We start from the raw sequence: 21,986 nt of genomic DNA on the forward strand, positions 1-21,986 counted from the left end.
GTCTCTTTCCCCTCTTTCTTGCCTACTGCCCCAGGCTCATGTCATCTTCCCCAACTTTTTAAAAATGTAATTATGATGAGCTAGTGAAGTAATTTGGAACATCTCCCAGCACTTCAACAATGTTGTGGCAAAAATCTGAAATACTCAGAGTACACAGTTGCTACAATGGCATACCTGCCATCTGTTTGTTCTCTCACCTGCAAGCCTGTTCACATATTAAAATCCTCTCATATCTAAAATCATGCACACTGTTAAGCTTCATAAAGGCATGAAATGTGAGACACGAGTAATAGCAACCTACTTATATAACAGCATTTGCACTAAGATTTCCTTGTTGCCTTTGGTGGAGTTCAAGTATTTGCTTTTGTATCTCTGTCTTTAGGGGAAAATGATTGAATTGTTACCTTTCGGTTGACTCAGAATCTGGAGTTAGTGCTGTTCAAATATTCTGACTATCATTTTAAAGTGTCCCAGGCTTGTGACAGCTGGGCAATCTTATACTGAAGCTGTGTTACCTTGAAAGAATTCAGGAGCAAGGTCAGTGGAGCACTAAGCTACTCAGTGAATTATGAAGACAGATGTGCTGTGGAAATACTTAAGTGATTGCATAGAATAGATATGGTAGCCGACACAACACCCCCTGACTGACACTGGCTTCCAGTCCTGATTGAGTTGCAAGTGAATCATTCCAAATTTCCAATTCAATATGTCAGAAGTGCACTAGATAATTGCTATAGATGGCAATTTGTGCTCTGTAGCTGCTGAAGGTGCAGTCACTGGGCTCAGAACAATGATGTTCTCTAGCACTCTGATTGGGCTTACCAGGATGAAGCACCTCCAGCATGTACAAGTGCTCAGAATTTAGCCTGGCACAAATTTACACCCTTTATCAGGCACTGTGCTAACAGGGTGTCCCAGAGTATTTTTTCCTAAGAAATTATTTCTTCTTCTTTCCTTTCTGCTCTCTTCATGTCACCCTGCTAAACCCAGCTCCACTACACACCTCAAAATAGTTGCTGCAAATCTTGCTTGTAACAGGGCAGCAAAACTTTGCCAGTGAAAGAGCCTTGAAAAGCCAGGAGGAAGATGGTGCTGAAGAGCAAGGCAGTTTCTGCTTTCAATTCTAGCATCCCCTGGAAGCTATACCTATCTTGCTCCTCCTGGTCTTTTCCTGCACCTCTGTTCTTTCTCTGACCAGGTGGGGAAGTCAGACCCTGCCTAGCACAAACCCTCGTGTCTGGGGAAGCAGACATCACTTTTGTCTACACTACAGGTGAGTTTTGAACTCATTCTTGTCACCTAGTCATGAGCTTCAAGTTTTAGCTCAAAAAGCGTGATTCATTTCAGTTCTCTCTGCATCTTCCTCAGCAGATAGCACTGTCCCTTAGCTCACTACTCTTTCATAAACCAAGTATTGCTTGAGATGGGAGATCACACAATGAGTCTATGCATTTAAAGTTTTAACTGACGTGCCCAGGCAACTTAGATCTGCATTAAATCTTTATTTAATTATTTAAAGGACTAATTATTTAAAGATGGTTTCCAGCATTTTTTTGTACATATAGTCTGGGGCCAAAAGATATATCTCTCCTAAGTGTTTAGAAGATGCTAGATAAGGAGAAGCTCAAAAAAGCATGCTATGTTGAGTGCTCTAATTGCTGACACATTTCTGTGGTATACTTGATCATTAGAACAGCTCACTTGAAACAATATTTTCTTTATAGAAAGGAAGTTGGTAATCGAATCGTTGTGCTTCTCTGCTTTGCATTTTCGGTTTAAATGTTCGGCTGGCATTCAGTGTAAGGTTACTGGTTACCAGAGCGTGTTGATTCAAATTTTCATTACCCAACTGCATGCTGATTCTGTTGAATGATGCTTAAGCACATGATTGCTGCAGATTTTCATGTATGGGCCTTTTGGAATTTAGTTGTGAATATGGGCCATTTAAAAATGCTGCAATCTATAATTACACTGTGATTGACATGGCTGTGACACAGATTTGGATTTGGTCAAGTCTATCTTCAAACCACAGCGACCAAAATGAACTGGTTGTAGAAACCATGCCAGGAAATACATTATGTAAAGTACAAATCCAGCAAAATACAAATCCAAATTATATCAGGCTAAGTGGAGTCTTGCCAAAACATCCAATTGTACTGTTTGGGGATGAGCTAACCTGTGCTATCGGTGAATTTCATGTGTTTGTGGCCAGAATGTAAAGTGGTGTAGGGAAACAGTAGTCCTACACAAGCGGTACTCTAAGTGCTACAAGACCTTTCCCTCTAAGCTGATAACCCCAGTTGTTCCCACTATGGTCTTGTCACTCCCCATCACTCAGTGTGATTCTGGTGGCCCAGTCATTCTCAGTCTCAGCTGTGAAATGCCATCATCTGCTGCTGCCCTCACTGCACAACAGCATGTGAGCCTCACCTGAATCCCAGGCTCCTCTCTCTGAGCTAGTCTCCCTGCTCAGGTTGCCTGTGCCCATACCACCCTTCCTCAACTCTTTTTGGGCACTTTGGAAACCATCAGAATGCATTCAGAAGGGTTTATGACATGGAAACAAAATGAAGAGTAAGGGGAAAAGACCATCTCTATTCTGTGAAACAGTGTTCCAGTAGAAAGGGCTTTTCTCAAAAAAGCCTAGAGGTAGCTACCATCTTCCATGAAACTTCTTTGAACAAGATTCTGCTCCAAGAAAATATAGAATGGACTTCATTGTGTTGGAGCTCGTTTGATCTCTCTTCAAGTTAGGTGTCTTGTCCCCATTTGCCACCTCTGCTTATTTGGAAGGAGGGATACACCTGAGGAAAGTAATCCAGTGCACCTATCTGAAACATCTGCTTTAGGAGGGGATTACCTGTGTCTGTAGAAGTTGCATGGACAATTAACTAAGGCAAAGTGCTAACCTTTTATGTCTTGGGTTAGGTCAGCTGAATCCTGCACAAAAGAGAAATTACAGAAGCTACAAAGTGTGTTGGACAGGAGAGGGTTGCATTTCTAAGCAGGAATTTACAAAACTATTTACTATGAGTTTAATATTTTTCAACAGATACAATAAAAAAAGTTAAGAAGGCACCCTGAATGAAGTCCTACTGGATGAGTTAAACCTATGTGCCTTACTTCGTAAAAATCACTGCTTTTTCTACTACAGAAATAGAAAATGAATACCACAAGACACTGCTGGAAAATCCCGAAATATTTAATGCAGATGTAAGTTGCCTGGGCACGTCAGTTCAAACTTTAAATCCTGCATACTTTATTTAAAAGACAAGTTAAATCTCACAAAACTACTCAGATGCATTAAAAGAGATCTGTGCTCGTAAAAGTCATCTACTCTGTGGACTAGAACTTTTGTCAGCAGCGACTCCTATCACTCCCTGTGCTCCCAGGATGAAATGCATCCCTGCCACAAAACACTGAGTTCACACCATACCCAGATTTTTTGGTGAGGTCTGTACTCTTTTAATATTACTTGAGAACACTTTTTAAGCAGTATTCCAAGTCCCATGAGATCTGGTGCAGTACAAATCCTCCATGAATTAATATTGAAGTAATAGGTATGTTTGGACTGATCACCTAACTTCCTTTGCACGTCAATAGAAAGAAAAATTCACAGTGAGAGTCATCTTATCCAGAAAAAGCACACAAACAACTGGCAAGCCCTTTCTACAAAGGATATGGGGGTACATATTTAGGTTAATGACATTGATGTTAGTCTAATGTCAGGGAAGATGAACAGAATGCTCTTCAGGTTAGTAGAACACAACACTTGCAAAGCAAACATCTAATCAGCCAGCTGGAAATTGTGCAGCAGCACCATGTCTGACTCCTTACTTCAAGTTTTAGCACGTGAAATTATTTCTAAGATGTCTAATTAAGAGAGGATTAAAATTTCAGCTCATATTTACAGATGTTACCGTATTGCCCTACTTCCACAGACATAAACCTCTGCTTGCAGCACCTTTTCTTGTTTGAAATCTATTTTTAATCCATTTGTCTTTAGAAATTCTTCATACTGTGGAATATTTAACTGCACTGGCAGCTCAGGAAGAACAACAGTGAAAAATGTCCAACACACATTTTTTGAAGCTCCAGTTTTCTTTTAGACGCTGTTATAGAACTATTGGATTGGTTCTCAAGGCAGGCTTCAGAAAAGTAATCCAGTAACAAAACTGCTCAAGATTTAATTGCTAAGTGGAGCAATTATTACATAGTGTGAATGTCTCAAGTTCAACCTCCCAGGACTTTTTGAGCTTGAAATGCATTGCACCAACAAATAGCCTCACAATTTAATGTAAGCAAAACCTTTTACTGGCATAAATTTTTCTGTAGTCACCATGAGGGAAAGAAAAAGGGAAGGATGGTGTTGATTCTCCCTCTGCTATGTCTCAGATATTGTTTATTCTGCAATGCATTATTTATTTTAGCTTGGTATTTCTTTTTAAAATGTCTACACTAGACTAGACCGCTATGATTTTAAGCCTCACAGGGAAACTTTAGCAAGTTATGAATAACCAGGGAGTGGGATTTCAATGTAATTCAGGAATGAGAACTAAGCAAAGAAGAATATTCAACCTTTTCATGGAAGGATTGAGTATTCTTTTCAAAGTCATATATCAAAAAGCCACATACAATGGAAACATTCTCTCTCCCTAGAACATAAAAGAAGAGGGAACTGCCTGTTATGTGTTCTGAAATGATCCCTTTTCATTACAACTTCAGAATTTTTCTCTCTGGGGATTGCTGACTTCAAACCATGAAGAAAGGGAGAAACGACATCATACTATTTCCATTAAAAGCAGCCATGTGTAACCTACATTTTTTCCTTTCCTTTCTCCCCTACGCATTTCACAATAATATTTGCATCCAAAAAACTTCATCTCTTTTTTTTTTTTAATGTGCTGAGGTTAAACAAATGAGGTTGCTGCTGAGAGTGTTGTTCATACCAATTGCGTGCTCCTTGTTTTAAGCCAGCACGAGAGAAACTGCTACGTCTATGTGAAATTAATTAGAAAACAAAACATTCCATCTTTCTTCATTTGGCCTGCTCCTTCTTGTTTACCATAATTAAGTTATGAGAAAATCATCTTACACACTAGGAATACAAAATTCTCTGACTCTTGTAAATGCATAAGCTAGAACTGACTTGATTTTTTTGAGTGGTCGCACATAGTGCACATTCAGAAAACTCTTGCATATAAGCAGTCAGAAAATAAATAAGAATAAAGGATTCAGAGAAAAGAGAAGAAATCTGAAGAAAAGGGAATAAGCACTATGAGGCGAAAAGTTTCATCTGACTTTTAATAGCATGAAGAAATATAAAATTAACAAAGAACAGACAGTATAACACAAGGAATATAAAAGAAAAAACAACATAGTCCCATAGAACAATTTTTCCAGGTTCCATAAGACTGACTCAAGGAGCTGACTGTGGATTTATCAATAGTAGAAATATAAAATAACTGTAGGAAGAGTTTAGAGAAGAGAGGTAAAATCTGAGTGCAAGACATAGACTAAAGAATGAAAGAGAAAGCAGCTCTTACCATTCACATATTGTTCTTTAGATGTTCAAAGCAGTGTACAGACACTATCAATTAACTCCCATATAATATCTGTTTAACGCAAATAGGTTTTTAATTCTCTTTTTACAAATCAGGACACTAAAGCAAAAATGTAAAATAGCTTGACTAGCGAGCTTGTGATAGGATGAGACCACTTGAGTCTCATTCTTCTATTCATCCCCCCAGATGATAAGACAGCTAATCAAAAGACCTGGGTAAAGCATACTGTGTAATGCACATTTTCTATGTTCCCCAGTCAAATCACAGCAATTACGGGGGCCATGCTTTATGAATTTCTGAAATGTGAGCTATCAGAAGAAAAAAAAAACATATTGAGATAATGGCATAAAAATATTAAAAAGTCAGAAAAAGTTATACTAAAGATTATATGTTTTGTAAATCAAAGGCAATATGAAAACATTCAGATGGATTTGTCTGGAGGCCTGAGATGGTTTCTCAAAGCATGTTTTACCAATCCTGTTGCTGTGCTTACTTAAGCCTGGACTCTTCCAACTCTAAGCATTCTGACAAGATGGTGCTAATACTATCTAAAGCAATTCATGGGTTACAGGCAAAATTAGCAAGTGTATTTAATATCTGCATGTTCATGGAAGTCCACGATGTTTGATGTAACTTGCTGGAAGCTTCAAATTACTGATCTTTGCAACATACACAGGGCAATTGCCTTTCTGCAGTCACACAGAGATTTGTATATCTAGCTGGAATTGCTAGTGAATATAAGGAAGAACTGCTTTGAGTTCATTAGAAAAAATCCTCATCTCTGAGGATGAAGGCTAAATCTTGCTATGGGGGTTGATATTAAAAGGCACTCTACAGATGTTCATTGTTGCCATCAGTGGCACTTACAATAAAATGTGTTTGAAGAGGATATCAGATTGCTATTATCACACCCTGCTTGCTAGAATAACATGGTACCACAGCACTAATTTTGCTAAAGACTAGTATTATCCTTTCTGGAGTTTGGGAGAATAAGATTGGATACTGAAAATACTTCTGTTTCTTCCTGGTGCCTCCAATATTTAAAGCATGAATGTATTTCTTAATTGTCATTGATTCATTCTCTCATGTGTATTGGTTTTCAAAATGTTTTCAAAAATGTTTGCTGAGTAGCTGTGGGAAGCAATCTGAATGTCCAGTATGCTCCAAGTGATGTTAGATTTTTCCTTTGTTTTATGAAAACTGTGTTCTGTATTATTCCCAGCCTTTAAGTGGTTTATGATCTTTTCCCACTGCAAATCATCTGCAAAATTGATTAATATGCTTTCTTCCAATCATTCCTGAAACTATTACACACAGAAAACCCCCAGAAGGCACCTTCTCTCAATTAGCACTGGGGTTTTTTTGAAGGCATTTCCCTGCATTCCCATACTACAGATTATGACATCAAACAATTGAGATTAGGATCAGAGTCTGAACAAGCAGGAAGGACATATGTTCTTAGGGAAAAAGATCTCACACACAGAGATATTTTCAGTAAATAGCAGATTATAAAAGCTCAGCAAAAGCCCAGGCTTTAAATTGGCTTATTTTAAATGCTGTTCATTCCTCTGCCACTTTTAAAGCAACATTTGGTCCTCATGAACACAGAAAACCAACAGCATGTGACCCAGTCAGCCCTGCTGGAGTAGGCACCTCTCACTCATATGGGAGCTTTTGCTAGAAACCCAAGCACACTGCTGCCAGCTTTTACTGTGTTTTCCTGAGGAACTGAGGTGACTTCTCTGATTTAGACCTCAGACAGCTCTAAGATGGCCAAGAAGAGCCCTTTGTTATGGTTCATCTCTTTTATTTCTGCCTCCAGAGGAAGAACAAACCAGACATGGGCAGAGAGGCAGGAGATGACAAAAGGCTTTTTCTGAGGGAAGGCAATTGTACCCATTATGCTTCTATCCATTCAAGTTGTCTTTTCTTCTTGGGTGAGTAAGGACGGGAGGAGGAGAGACCTTTGGGAGTCCCACCCAGCCACAGACCTCTTCATCCCAGGGCTGGTGAGGAAGTAAGGAGGTGAAATAAAAGCTAAATTGTCACAGACATATTTTATGAAAAATCCTTTCATTAGGATATTTTCTCCTGAGAAGCTGGGAAGCTTCAGCTTCCCCAGGTTTTGCTGCTTTGGAATGTGATTTGGAGAATTGTTTACCCAGCATGTGAAACTGTTTCTACTTGATAAGCAATGACAGACACCTGTGTCGAGGCTGTGAGCAGTCACAAGATTTTCTTATCATTCCCTTCTTTTCTTTTCAAGCCTTCTGAAGAAATCCTTTCTTCTATTCTTTTAGTATAGCTTTAATACACAATTTTCTTTTAATATAATACATATAATAAAATAATAAATCAGACTTCTGGAACACGGAGTCAAGATTCTCATCTCTTCTCTCATCCTGGGACACCTGCAAATACAACCACACTAAATTCCCCCAACCACTGGCTGCATTGTGATTTTTTGATCCTTTTTAGGTCTACTAAGGCACTTAGTGTAGGAGACTTGTCATTGTTCTGGAGTTCCTGCTTTATTGACAGCCCCATATTTTCTTGAGTACAGAGCACTGTGATAAGAAGAAAAGAAACCCCAGTTCTTGTCACTGGGATGGTTCTTCTATTTTCTGTGGGGTTTTGCATAGTGCCATGGTCAAAGACAGGCTTCCAGACAGAGGCCAAGCTCCTCATGCCACAAGTTAGATAGCAAAAGTTTATTTTTTAATAAGAAATGGATCAATATGGGTCATGATTAATAAGTGATGAGATCTAATACATAGTTCTATAGGTAACTTTTAACTTTATATGATTTTTAGGTTAATGGCAACATAAAAGTATGTTTGAGTAGCACAAATTAGTAGAAAGGTTACCTCACCATTTATATCTCAAAAATGTTTGTTGGGTTCAGATACCTTGATTTTGGAGATTCACTTGCCTTGTTGTTATCTACTTAAATCAGGCACAAACTCATTGAAACACAAGTGTGACCATATTAAAATTAGGGCCTGTATTTTGAGAGTGAAGTACATTTAACAAGGTTTCTATAAATGAAAAATTCTAAAATTTAGGGATCCCTTTGGTCTCCCCAAGCCAGTAACTCCTGGGCATTTTCCTCAGGGATGCACCTTTGTCCAATTAAAAAAAAATAAAATAAGCTAAGCAAATGGTGAGATGCATTTGAGCATTCATTATTTCTGTGGCAAATAACACAAGAGTGGCATAACAATGAAAGCATCAAAGCAATTTAACTTGCCCACATTATTAGGAAAGTGCTATTTGTTCACTCCCAGTACATTAAAATGTAGATGTTACTGCCTCAAATCACAGCTATCCCTGACTAAAGCTGTAAGAGAGTGGAACCAACCAGGAGAAAGTAGTGACATATATTTTAACCTTTTCTTCTTGTCACTTGAAAAATTTTCTGTTTTCTACATAAAATTTAGGATAATGTGTATGTTTAGGTTTTTATTTTTAAATTACAGCATTTGCACTGCCTACATAAAAGAACATTTTATTAGTTCACTTGACATTTTGCACAAAACTCCAAGCACATTGTAACCTTCCTTATAAGCACTAATTTTTAGAATGTGTTTTAATCAATATTAAAGCTTAAAGAGTGATCAGATGAAAATGTTTGTCTCTTAATACCAGTAAACTGTATGCTTAACCACTTAATTCTCTTTTACTATAATTCAAAGGAAACAATTGATCTGATCCAAACGTTTTTTCATACTTAGAGAAGAAAGCTATCTTAAGACAAAGAAAATACTTTAATTCTGGGGTCTGGTCTTATAGTGTCTGGATATCTGAAAATATCTATTCAATTTAACAATTCTACCATTTCCTCTGAAAGGGGTTCTTTCATACAGAAAACCAAAAGAAAAGGAAGTGGGAAGTTTGTTGGGCAACGCTTATGTTTTGTGAACCTTCAAACCCAGGCTAGAGTTGGTTTATTGGGTCAGATGATACTTCATAGCATGAAAAAACATCTTTAAGAAATTAAGCACATCCTAGTGGCTTAGTATGTGCATTCCATTTGTATTTGAAAGAATTAAACAATGCATTTTCTTGAGAGGCAAAAGGAAACTTTCTTTCCCTTATTCTTCTGATGTTCAATTTTAAAGTTTTCCAACCACATTTGGTTGATGTGCTGGAGCAATGAAACCAAGAATAAAAATTTAGTGCTATAATTTCATGAACACTAGCAGACATAAGAGCCCACTGTTCAGTGGTTCACCCGGAAATCAATCTCTTGACTGTAGATGCTTACTAGCTAAAAAGAATATGATTTGATTGATTACAGCAGCCTTCATTATGTCTTGGATTAAAAGCTGAGATAGTAATTATTGTGCAAGAATGAGTGTGATACAAATGAGAGAGTTAAGACAGCATATGAAAAAACAAAAGACAGATTTGATTGTATACAGGTTTACTACCACCTGGAAAAAGAGTAACACAATTTTGATAAGATAGGACTTTCTCCTGGAAGCACAAAAAGTGGACAGCACTTTTAAAGACAGCCCTAAACTAAGCATACTGACATCTAAGAAGCTTGAGAGGGTTAAAATAAAAGGAAGAAATAAAAGGAAGATGAAAATAAGATCTAATTCCTATGCTTCTACAAGGCAATGGTCCAGTAAAAGAAAGGGAAAGACACAGGCATAGAAGTGCTTGAGTTCAAACAGATTTGTTTATCTGATTTTTTTTCCTACTCCTGGAACTTACAGAAAATTCAGGAAAGAATTAAAAAAGGTAGGCTATTTTGGTAGCTGCCTTTTCAAAATGGAAGTGTTTCTTCAAAGGCCTAATGCTAATTTCTGCCTCTTCGACTGGGAAAATTCACAGAAAACTCTTGAAAAGTTCCACCTTCCCAACTTTAGCTTGTAGGTATTTCATAGAAATTGATCTGTTGGAATGATAATACAGGCAAAATTTTGTGCTTAGAATTGTGCTTAGGCCAAAGGCTGAATACAGAGTGAGGCAAAAGTGAATTAGAAGAATTAGCAGTCGATTTGAGTTCTGTAGGCAGAGAGGTAGTAGGTGAATAAAGTTAAGGGAGATGAAGCTTCTTAGCAAACACTGTGTGCTCTCACTGCAGTTTTCTAGGCACTTTGAAGTTGAGTGAGTATGGCTTCAGGAGTCCATTAAAATGAGAGTTACAGTAGCTGATGCAGGAAATAATTATGATGTGACCAAGAAGGATTTTTGCAGAGCTGGAACCTGGTAACATTTCAGAAAAAGTATCAGAAATTCAGATAAGGATTTTTTATTATATTTTAAGATAAGGATTTTAAGACAAGGATTTTCTACTATATTTTAAAATAATTTGTAGTTTCAGAAGTTCAAAACTGAGATACAGAGAGTAGAATTGGTGCTTCAGTGATTGAAAATTTTACTGAGAAAACAGCTTCATTCAGAAAAATAAAATACACGAAGAAGCTGAAAATTCAGGCAGTGTTTCCATTCCTAGTTAAGGCTTCACTTCTTATCTTTCCCTTGAGAAAGTGTGCAAGGTGCTTCTTTATCTTTCTCTTGAGGAGTCATGGCTGGTGTCAGCCCTAGTCCTCCTTTGCACAGAGAAAACAAAATTATATTAACCTTTAATCATCTGGTTCTTTTTTTACAATGCTTAACTCACAGAAACAAAGCTCCTAAAGTACATGCCAACTCATCCAAAAGTATGATTTTTACTTGCACCTTGTCTGTGGAAAAACATTTGGACAAAGCAAGAAATTAATATATAGTCAGCTTACATACACCACTGACAAATACCACTAAAAGCAAGACTGACAAATGATAGCATTTTCATTATTGTCACCTCCTTCTATATAGCCTAGAATTTTATACAAGATCTAATAAAATCTAGGGGTCACTTGGCAGTACATTCACCAAGTTTTAAAACTTTGAAATTAAAAGAAAACATATTTCTGTAAAATAGCACTTTTGTCTTAAAAGTATTCAAGTATTGATTCGCAAATATTGTTGTCCCAACCATAACAAAGCTTGTGGTTTTTTAACCTTGTTTTTGTTTCAAAAAAATGTTCACAGTTTTAGGATAATGCACTTTTTATGTGCAACTATGCACTTATCATTCCATTTTTCAATTAAAAGATAATGATGGAAAATATCCAGTTCCTCTATCACCTCTAGATTGCCCACTCACATGAAGGGTAAAACATTTTTGAAACTGTGCTCTTTCTCCACACCTTGACAGCGCTTTATTTTCCAGCCTAAATAAATTGGATGCATCAAAAGACTTTGTGTTACTCTTCCTGTTTCATCCTATGTCAGTCTCATCACTTCAAGATACACAGCTCTTTGTTCCTTCAACAGTTCCCTTCAACATTTCTACAGTACTTTCTGACTGTAGCAGGTCTCTGTTTTTGAGAGGTATTTATATAATTTTGTGGTCCTAAAAACTTGTCCTTTTGTACTCGTGTTTACCGAAATCCCTTTTCCAATGCCTCTTTTGACTTTATTTCTACCAGACCACATGGGAGAATGCTAAATATGTTCGTAAATTCCCATGCTTAAGCATCAAAGAATCTACACCAGCCCTACTGGCATTGCAAGTCATGTTACATCTTTTGTAGATTGATACACATCTGCAGGGGGCAAGGTCTTTCACATATCTTTAAAACTGTGGCTTAAAACTTAAAAAAGAAGAACTAACATTTTAATACAAACACAAGAACATAGTTTGCTTGTGAAAATGCACTGAAGCCATCCAGAACAGCATACTCCAAACAGAAGTACACCACATAAAACACTCCTCCCTCTGTGGCTGCAACTCTTTCTGTTTCATGTACACAGATGTTAGCGTGGACACTGTGGGGAACATCTCATGTTGCACTCTGATGACTGCAGAGAAATTCTACTGACAGTCTCTTCTTCTGACCTCTCTCCCTCTGCGTGCAGAGGCTCTCTGCTCCGCTGCAGGGAGTTTACAGTATAAATTACAGGGCCACTAGAGACTTCTGGAGGGGTGTTTAGAGGACCCACAGAGGCTCAGGGCTCTCTGCAGAAAAGGAGGTGTTTATGCACAAAATTCCTGGTTCTCGGTGACTTCAGTGGGAGCCACAGGGCTGTATCAGTGTGGAAGGTGAGGGAAGAAGGCTCTGTGGCTGAGTGATAAAACCACAGAGTACACCAGGCAATGCTGGTGGGTCACCCACCCTCACAGCAGATATTAGGGTTAGGTCATTTTAACTGAGTCCTGTCCTTACGTACATAAAAACAATGTCTGTATTTTCTACAACACAGAGGAATTTCAGAATGCCTGTGTGGCCCCTCAGACTCCCTGTACTGCACATATTCAGCATTAGCCTTGGAGAAAGACACTTTTGAGTAGCACCTTGGCTTCCCCACCCAGTGGAACCCAAAGAAAGGACCAACCTAAAGTTAGCATGCTAACCTTGCCTGCAATTGCTACTGGAGGAGGGAGGGCCTGCCTTGGAAGATCCATTCCATAAAATGCAATTTTTGAAGCAGCAACCAACAGCTGTTCCCCAATTGTTCTTTGTTTTTTTCCTGCCTTCTGAATCCAGCACCAGCATGAAGGCAGAGAGAGCCCCTTTCACACTAAGATATAGTTCTGGCAGTCAGAACAGCCTCATAGGAAGTGGGGATTTGAAAGGAAAAAGCCAAGCTCAGGTCCTCTACTGTCTAGCTGTGTAATCTAATGGTGAAGTCATTATTAAAGGGATTGATACAAACCAAATCAAAGCAAACAAACCCCGAAAATCAGTGATGCTGCCTTAAAGTAGTTTGTTCATAGCAGATATTTAAGACTGTTCCAATACAACTTTTTGACTGAACGTCTTTGAGGATCTAAATGTCTAGATCTTGATCATGTTTAGAAGTCAGTTGGAACTTGGCTGCCTGTTTTTAAGATATAAAGTTTCTCTAAGTTAGGACCCTCCTGGATTAGGTTGAAGGTGCAAAAACACGTTTTTTATCTTTCCCTTTAGTTGATCAACTTTCTCTCATCTTTTATTTTCTTCCTCCAGATCTGTCAACTTTAGATTTGTTCACTGAATGAGGAAGGACTGTGATATGCCTTGCAGAAGGAATTAATTTTTGCAGAGTTCATCCTTTGTGCCATTTTTCTTCCAGATTTCATGTATTTGTACCTTTTTGGTGAACAGTTTTTCTGCAATCTCTTTTATGGAGAGTAACTGCACTGTTAGTTGAAGAGATGTGCATTAAGAAGAATTGGTTGTGGGAAACATGCACTTTGACATGAACCAGAGCAGGAAAAGGAGAAAAGAAGAGGAAAGTGTCATAAGGGATAGCAGTAAGGAATTTGATTTTTTTTTTTTTCCTGAGAATGTGAGGGCATGAAAAGTAAGCAGTGTTGTTCATCAAAAGAACACAACATTGTTCAGGCATGACCCTGCTCCTTCCCAATAAAGACTGTATTGACATCTGATCTGATCTGGGGGAAAATGGCTGATGAGAAAAAGGATTTCAGTGAATAGATTTTCATTTAAACCTACTGACAGAAGCACAATAGGGAGATATAAGCAGTTTCCTTAGACCTAATTCAGCAAAGGTTGAAGGAAATAGGCTCTCAGAAGGCTGATGCAGTCCGGTGGCAGGTCATAGCTGGCCTCCAGCACTTCTGCAGTAGATCTGTTACTACTTAAAAATAGCAGACACTTGTTAAAATGTAGCTATTTCTCATCAGCTTTAGACTGGTGCTATTTATTAGTTTAGACGCCACGGATTCCAAAAGGCCAAGGCAGTTCCTACACAATTACAAGAAAAATATGCTTTTGACTCCCAGGAAAGTTTCCCTCCCGGCTCCCAGTTTCCCGCTCGGGCTCTTTGTGAGGCGAGTCGTGAGCCTGGCTTGGTGAAGGAGAGCCACACATGCAACCCAGACTCTTCGGACAAGGCGCCATCATTCATGCTGCTCGCATGCTGACAAACACTTTGGCCGTGTTGCTAAGGCAATGGTGCTGGTGGAGCAAACACATCACTGCTAAACACCCCCCGAGGGCACTGGGGACGGAGGGCAGCAGAACCAGATGGTTCCACTCATTCCCAGCAGTTGGCCACCGCTCTGTGCGGGGCTCACTGGGAGCTGCTTTCCAGAAGGACAGCCAGTTCGGAAGGCTTGTGGGCTGCTTTTCTTTAATTACCTCTTTTCGAGAAACATATCAAAGGACGTTTTCTTCTTCTAAGCAACACATTCAGTCACTCGAAACATTTCCAGGCAGCGCAGGCTGCAGCAGCAGTGTGAGGGACCACTGGGGTGTTGAAACAGATGTGGGAGGGGCAGGAGCAAGAGGCAGACAGTGGCTGGGGCTTGCAGACATAAAGGGTTGCTGCCCTACTCTCCTTGGTGTTTGCCAGTGGTTTTCTATATGGGACACCTCTCCAAGAAACCCTAAGTATTTGGACAGACTCACGTGTCTGTGGTGAGGGCACAGGAGCTGTCACAGGAGTGAGAGGATGCTGATGCCAGAAAAAAAAAAAAAAAAAAGCAGTTAGATGCTTTCCTTTCCTTTCTTTTCCTTTTTTTTTTTTCCCCCCACACAAAGGTTAGAAAAAAATAGTGATGTGTATCTGCTTTTATTCCATTCCTTTTATTTTCGTTTCTCATTGCTTAAAGGTAGGAGCGGGAGGTGGAGCACTTTGATTGAGGGGAGTTGCCACAAAACATGTTTCTCATCTCGCCTGCGTGCGCGGATCCAGTTTCCTGTCCTTGATCCCAGATTATTTTCTCCCGTCAGGAGACAGCCGGTTTGGCAGAGCCGAGCGAGGAGCGGCCTGGCGGCAGGGCTGGCTGCAGGGCAGGGGAGGGCTGCCATGGCCGGGCCGCAGCGCGGGTGAGCGGTGGCAGCGAGAGGTCCTGTGAAAGCCGGCAGGACGGCCTCCCCTGGCCGCCCTCCAACCCACGCTGCTCACAGGCTGTTCTCAGCCTCATCCACAGGATCCAGCCAGGAACAGAACGTGAATCCCTTCTTTATTGGCCTCAAAAGGCTCCTTTGATGGGCAGGCCCACGCCTGCCATCGCTGTTTGATCCCGTGCTGCTGAGCCAACGCTTTGCCAGGAGCAGGTGACATTCCCTCATCCCACAGGCCCCCTGAGGGGGTCTGAGCCCCAGGAAGGGGCACAGCCAGGTCACGGCACCTCCACGGGGACCTGTGCTCAGGGCTGAGCTCTGCCTCCTGCCCAGGAGCAGCTTGTGAGAGCTTGCCTGGTGTTCACAATGTGTTTGCCTGGCGAGGTTTTTGTCTTTCACCCCTCAGCTGCCCTAAGAGAGGCTTTTGAGAGTGCCTGCCTCTCCAGAAGGCACAGTAGCTGATTTCCCCAGGCAGTCATGGCCATTTCGGGCCCCTGGAGTGGCCATCAGGGAGATAGGCATCCTCCCGACACCACAGCACAAGCGAGCCAACGCAGAAGTGGTGCAAAGAGGCTCTTTGGCATCATGCGGTGTGTGGGTTCCATGGCTGGGCTTTGGAGAACGTATATCCCAGCTTTTGTGCACCTCAGCAAAGGAGCAGGAATTGACTCAAGGAAAATAAATAAGGATTTTTAAAGACATATTTATTTATGGGCAGGCTTTCATGCATGCATCTTACAGCACTCGGCATAAAATATAATTAAAACAAGCATCACGCTGAGTATGATTCAGAAAATAAAAATGGCTTTAAATTCAATTTAGCTGCCAGCAGCTCAACATTCTTCATTCCTCTGGGGAAGGAGTAAGGGAGACATGAAGTTATGTGTCTACAGAAGCCATAAGGCATGGGTATTTTTAGAGGAAGTACAACTGGGAGAAGTAACTGACCTGTGACAAGAGTTTAATACAAGAAGCGCCCCCGAAGCCACCCAGCTCTGCAGGGCAGTCAGGCAGCCTTGCTCAGGCCCTTGGGAGAAGGATGGAGAGGGAGGTCAAGTCCCACCAGCTCAGCTCCTGCAGCCTGTCTCAGGCACCCCATGGAGGCATACCCCCACCCAAACAGACCTTCGAACGCTTCTTTTGACAGGCCTGGCTGAAGGCTGGCTAACATCAGTAAAACAGTGTGAGATCCTGAATGCCTGCCACCATGGTTCTGAGATTTCTGCCTTTTTTTTTCTCTGTTCCCATTCAGGTCTTCAGGCAGAGAGGCAAGTAAAGCTGGCCTGGGGGCACCCCACAATGTCATGCAACCAGAGATGTGGGGGTGCTTCCTTGGTTCCACACCATATCTTCCAGTGCCTGCTGCCAACCTGGGACAGTCAGAGCTTGGTCACAACCCTGAAAAAATGGAGATGCTTTCTGTATTTGTCACCTCTTTTGCGACCAGCATTGAGATGAGCCAGCAAGTTTTCCCACAGTGTCTCTTGAGCAATCAAGGATGAACACATGCAGAAGCTGAAGAAAACTCAACCTGTAGACGGAACTTTTTTCTTTCCTCCTCATGCTCATATTCACCAAGTCGGAAAAGCACCTTTCTGAAAGTAAATACCTGTCATTCTGCAGAGCTGGGAAGTAGGGTATTTATTGGGACTCACCCAATTTTTTTACCTATGGACATTTTACTACTTGTATGACTTTTGAAAGACTTTTGCCAGCATTCTTTCCTCTAAACATACAAGGACAAAGGTGCTTCTCAAGGGATTCAAAGAGGACTTTATTTGAAATACCTCTGGAAAATAATATGTCGGTCTAAAAGTGTCCTTGATTTTCCCACATTCTTCAAAGCAAAATAGGGAGACTTCAACCTTTCTTCCCTGTTAGTTTCATATGTTATGTTTATTATCTGTACATTTTCTAGTGGAAGACCCTCAAATTTATTTTCATAGAAATCTTGGTCTAAACCTGATGCAAGAGTATGCAAATATTGTAAGGCAAGTCATTTCATGAACAAATTAATTAATAATTGTAGACTTAGTTTTTTTCTTTCTTATGTCTTAAAAGTAATCTCAATATAAGAAGCATAATAGGTACCTGTGCCCGTTTTGAGTTTCCCCCTTCTGCTTGCAAAAGAAAATGCAATTATGCTACAGTTCTCACTGCAAATGAGGGCAATACCAAAAACCCAAAAGAACATGAAAAGAGTAAGAAAGAAACTTGCTTAACTCCAGATTCTATAGGGTAAAATTACACTTAAGAAAATCCAGTTTGAGATTACAGATGAATGAATTCAAAGATCTGAAGTGATAGATTTATGCCTATAATTAAAAATTCTTGAAAATCAGACATTCCTATTTCCTATTTTTTCCTCAGAAAAACTAGATACTTTACCTGCATAATTGTGATTTTATTGCTGTAGCTCAATGTCTTCTAAAAAAATGAAAAATGCATATAGAAGAACGATGTATGTTCTCACTATTTCATTTTAAATGTGTTTTCCAAGAGGTTAGATTCTACTCTGAGCTGCTTTTTCTTAAATGGAGTGTTGAAATTTATTTCTAAATGTATGTATATGCTGTATGGGTCCTCTACTTTGATGGGTATTCTTTCTACTCTGCATGCATGTAATTGGACAAAAAATGATACAGATATCAGAAAATGAAGCCAACTCAAAGCTGTGTATTAGTGTGTTACACAAATAGAGGTGCTTTAAATGCAGTATTTTTAGTCTTGAACTTCATCTTCCTATTGCATTCTGAGAGAATGGTAACAGGTAAGGAACTGAAGAGTCAGCCTTGGAGCAAGGATTTCTCTGCTGAATTGACTGGAACTTTGCCCCTGATTTTGCAAGCAACATGTCTGAACCCTCCTACTGCACAGGTTTAGCTCTGGCACATATTCCAAGTTATACACAATCCAGTGGTTTCCATCATGGGACAATAGATAGTGCCTAGGCCAATGCATTTGGGGTAGTCAATGCCTCTGCTAACCTCAGTTTCCACAAATATACAGACAAATTCATAAACCCCCAGAAAACAAACAGACAAACGCATAAATCTCGTAAACAGACTGTGTGTGGTCATATGTTTAGTACACAAATATGTACCAGTAGTCAGGGCACCAGGGCCCTGCCCAGGTGTTGGCTGCTTGGTGTGCATCTGCAGGTTTGGAAGAGGAAAGGAGTCAAACAGTGCAGCAGGATGGGGAATCTGAAAGGTGCTACAGTGATGCAGGAAAGTATTCAGATTATTGTGCATAACAGATGCTCTCTTTCAACTTGCTACATTTGAAGAAATTCCCTGATGTTTCTTTTTTTTTCTTTTCTGTCCATTTATCTGCAGTTTGGTGGTCTGAACAGAGAAGAGAAGAGAAGAGAAGAGAAGAGAAGAGAAGAGAAGAGAAGAGAAGAGGAAAAAATGGCACTTGCAAATAAAACTGCAATGTTGAACATCCTTTATAACACTTGCAGGTATAACTTTGTCTCCTTGGAGACCTTAGACTCTGCCACATATTAAGCTTAACTTAATCTACAGAACAGAATCTTATGACTAGTGTAAAACCTACAGGCACAAAAAATCTCAAAGTGCAGTAAATGGGCTCTGATATTATCCAACTGCTTTTTTCAGGTACCTAAATGCAAGTTTGTTAAAATTACATCTTGGCTCTCAAGGTTAAAAAATGTCTTTGGTGTTCCTTACTGATCACCAGACATCTCAGCTGTGTCCAAATGCATGGTTGTGTTTTCCCATGCACCAGGAGGAAATGGAGCGTCTCATTGCCCTACAGCTGTGACTCCACCAGCAGTGAATAGGCGATGACAGATGGGACGTTGGGTTTGGAATTCACATGATTTCTGAAATCCCATGTGCTTGCTGGTGGGCATGGCAGCGTTTCTTCCCATCATTTTACACCCAAAATTCCCCTCTGCTGGTTTATCTTAGAACAGATAAAGACAATTACTATACGTGTATGTATACATTACTATTATTTATAAAAAACCCTCAGATATTTCCTGCTCTTTTCCCACTCCTGCCTCCCACCATAGAGCAGCCTAGCCCACCCTGGGGAAACACTCTTCATGCTGAGGGCATGCATTGTGTGGGTGCTGGCAAGTGCTCAGGGGTTAGGCCAGGAGGGAGGCAGCAGCTGAGTCAGAAGCGCTGCGGTAGCGCTGGGCTGGGGGCAGTCAGCAAAGAAAGAGCAGAGAGACAATTCTTCTGTTTCTGGCTGCTAATGAGCTTTCGGGTGGCAGTGCTGTTCTCATCAGGACTATTTGTTTTTACAGGCTGCTCTTTGTTGACTTTAGGCTTGTTTTCCTTGCCATGCAATACAAATATTCTCAGGCGTTAAGCTTTCCTTACCCCCACTGCCTTCTTTTCATGTGGGACCATGTAGGACCTAAATTTAAACTTGATTGATAGCACTTAATCCAGGGAGGGTCAGAGTGCTATTTTCCTGTTAAACATTCTCTAGTTTGCTTCTTCTGTTTACAGTCATGTCTTTAAAGTCCTGTAGTCAGTCCTCCTTCTCAATGAAATCTTTTCTGCTTTCCTTGCCGCTGTGGGATAGTTGCTCTTAATTATGTGGAGCCTCATGCCTCTTTGTCTGATCCTAGATGGAAAAGAACAACAGCTATGGGCCTTTAAACCAGATGATGCCATGACTTACACACTCACTCCCACTGTAATAGATCGCAGGCCCTGAATTCCACTGCTGTAAACCACTAAACATGGAAATGCGAAAGCAGTCCTGCTTGTGTTTTCCCTTTCCTGACAGTCTTTGAGAAACATCTTCCCTGAGCAACCACATGCTCAGCATAACCATATGAGTGCATTTTTATAGCTCTGAAGACAGCAATCTTAGTGTCTGTGTCAGTACTGGATTTAAGGAAAAATTTTTCTCTCTACCAGATGTCTGTGCAATCTTATTCATGTTATTTGCACATATTTTGAGCATGATAGCTCTTGGTATCATGACAACTGACTGATGTCAACTAACTGCATGCATAGGCTTTTACTGACTCTACCTAGATCCTACTGTCATTGCCTTAGTGACAAAACTCTGACATTCTTAGTAAGATGGAGGGGTTTAGCACTAGATAAGGAAAGGGAGGGCACCCTTATTTAATGTTCTACATGTTTTCCCTTTTTCCTGGAAAATACATGTTATTTATTGACAACTTGCAGTATTCTGTTTTCAAAAAAAATCCCTCCAGCACTGTTGAACTATGCATACATGCAAGCACACAAGAGCAAAGACAAAACACCTGAACCACTATGGGAAGTTGGAATCCTTTTAAATTTTTTTACAAGCCCTTTTTATCTGTTTGCCACTATAGTCATGTCGTATTCCTCATGACCTACCTGCAGGGTTTCCTAAAGTACATTGACAGAACTCTGCCTACACATGTGTGCAAAGTCAACTCATTGGTGCTTTTCCATGGTATAGTTCATCAGGGTTAGGAATTACATTTTATGGGCTGTTGACAAATCTAGCCTAAAAAACACATGTCCTGACTGACACCATTTGAGCAGCTGGTATTTTCTGTTCAGATAACCTGTGAAAAATTTTTCTTTAATACACAGTATTAAATTTTGAGTATAAATTATTTTTAAAATATATAATGGCAGAGAGCTATCTCACAGTCTACAACCTTGATATTTTGTACAGATGGTTCTGCATTAACCAGCTGCTACTGCAAGAGCAGATGTGTATATTCTCCTGAGGAGCTACACAGCCATGCGTGCACACACAAACCCTCACTCAGAGGAGGAACATATTCAAACAAGTAAGTACAGCTCTTGAACTAAGCTGTTAGGCTCTTTAGGGCTTAACTGCTGGGAAACTAACAGCACTAGACTGGCTTATGTGTAAAAAAGATACTGGATGAAATATCATTTGTCAATTGGAAGTGGAAAATTTTGAAACAGAAAATTGCTCTCCTGAGAAATCCAAAAACAATGCACCACACCCACCCCCCACCCCAATTGCTCCAAAAGCTTGACAAGAAAACATGAGGAAAGTACTTAGGAAGAGCTAGGGACCAGTATTTGTCCAAGACCCTGTGACCCCATGAACTGCTTGAAAATAGAAGAAGGGTCAATGCGTTTTTCAAGAAAGAATCACAAGAAAAAAAGCTAAGCAGATCTCTGCATGTAACAAATCCAAGAAGAGATACTTTACCTAGTGTAGTAAAATAAAAATTTAAAATTAAAAATTCTTTATCTATGTGGAATGCTTTCATCTGACTCTACAAGCATGAGAGGCAGAAGCAGCCACAGGAATGTCTGTACTAGTTGAGAGCAAATGTCCTTTTTACCTGGTCTTCTTTCTCTCTAAATGTCCATATATGGGTGATAAAGGGTAAATAAGGACAGGACAAGAATATGTGTCTCTTCCCTCTTTAGGTCCTCTGCCATGTCCAACTCTTTTTGAGTGAGTAGAACTTTTGGGGATCTGATGAAGTTTGTTTATTCAACAGCCTTCAATGGATCCTTGATCCTACTGTTTGTCCAGTCTGTCTTTGTGCCCATATGAACTCTTTCCTCAGACATGAAAAGCTGCACATGAAGAA

Source organism: Melozone crissalis, unplaced genomic scaffold (assembly GCF_028551555.1).
Source record: "Melozone crissalis strain CALT ecotype California unplaced genomic scaffold, PUWL_Pcris_2 ptg000027l_1, whole genome shotgun sequence".
In the NCBI taxonomy this organism is placed as follows: Eukaryota; Metazoa; Chordata; class Aves; order Passeriformes; family Passerellidae; genus Melozone; species Melozone crissalis.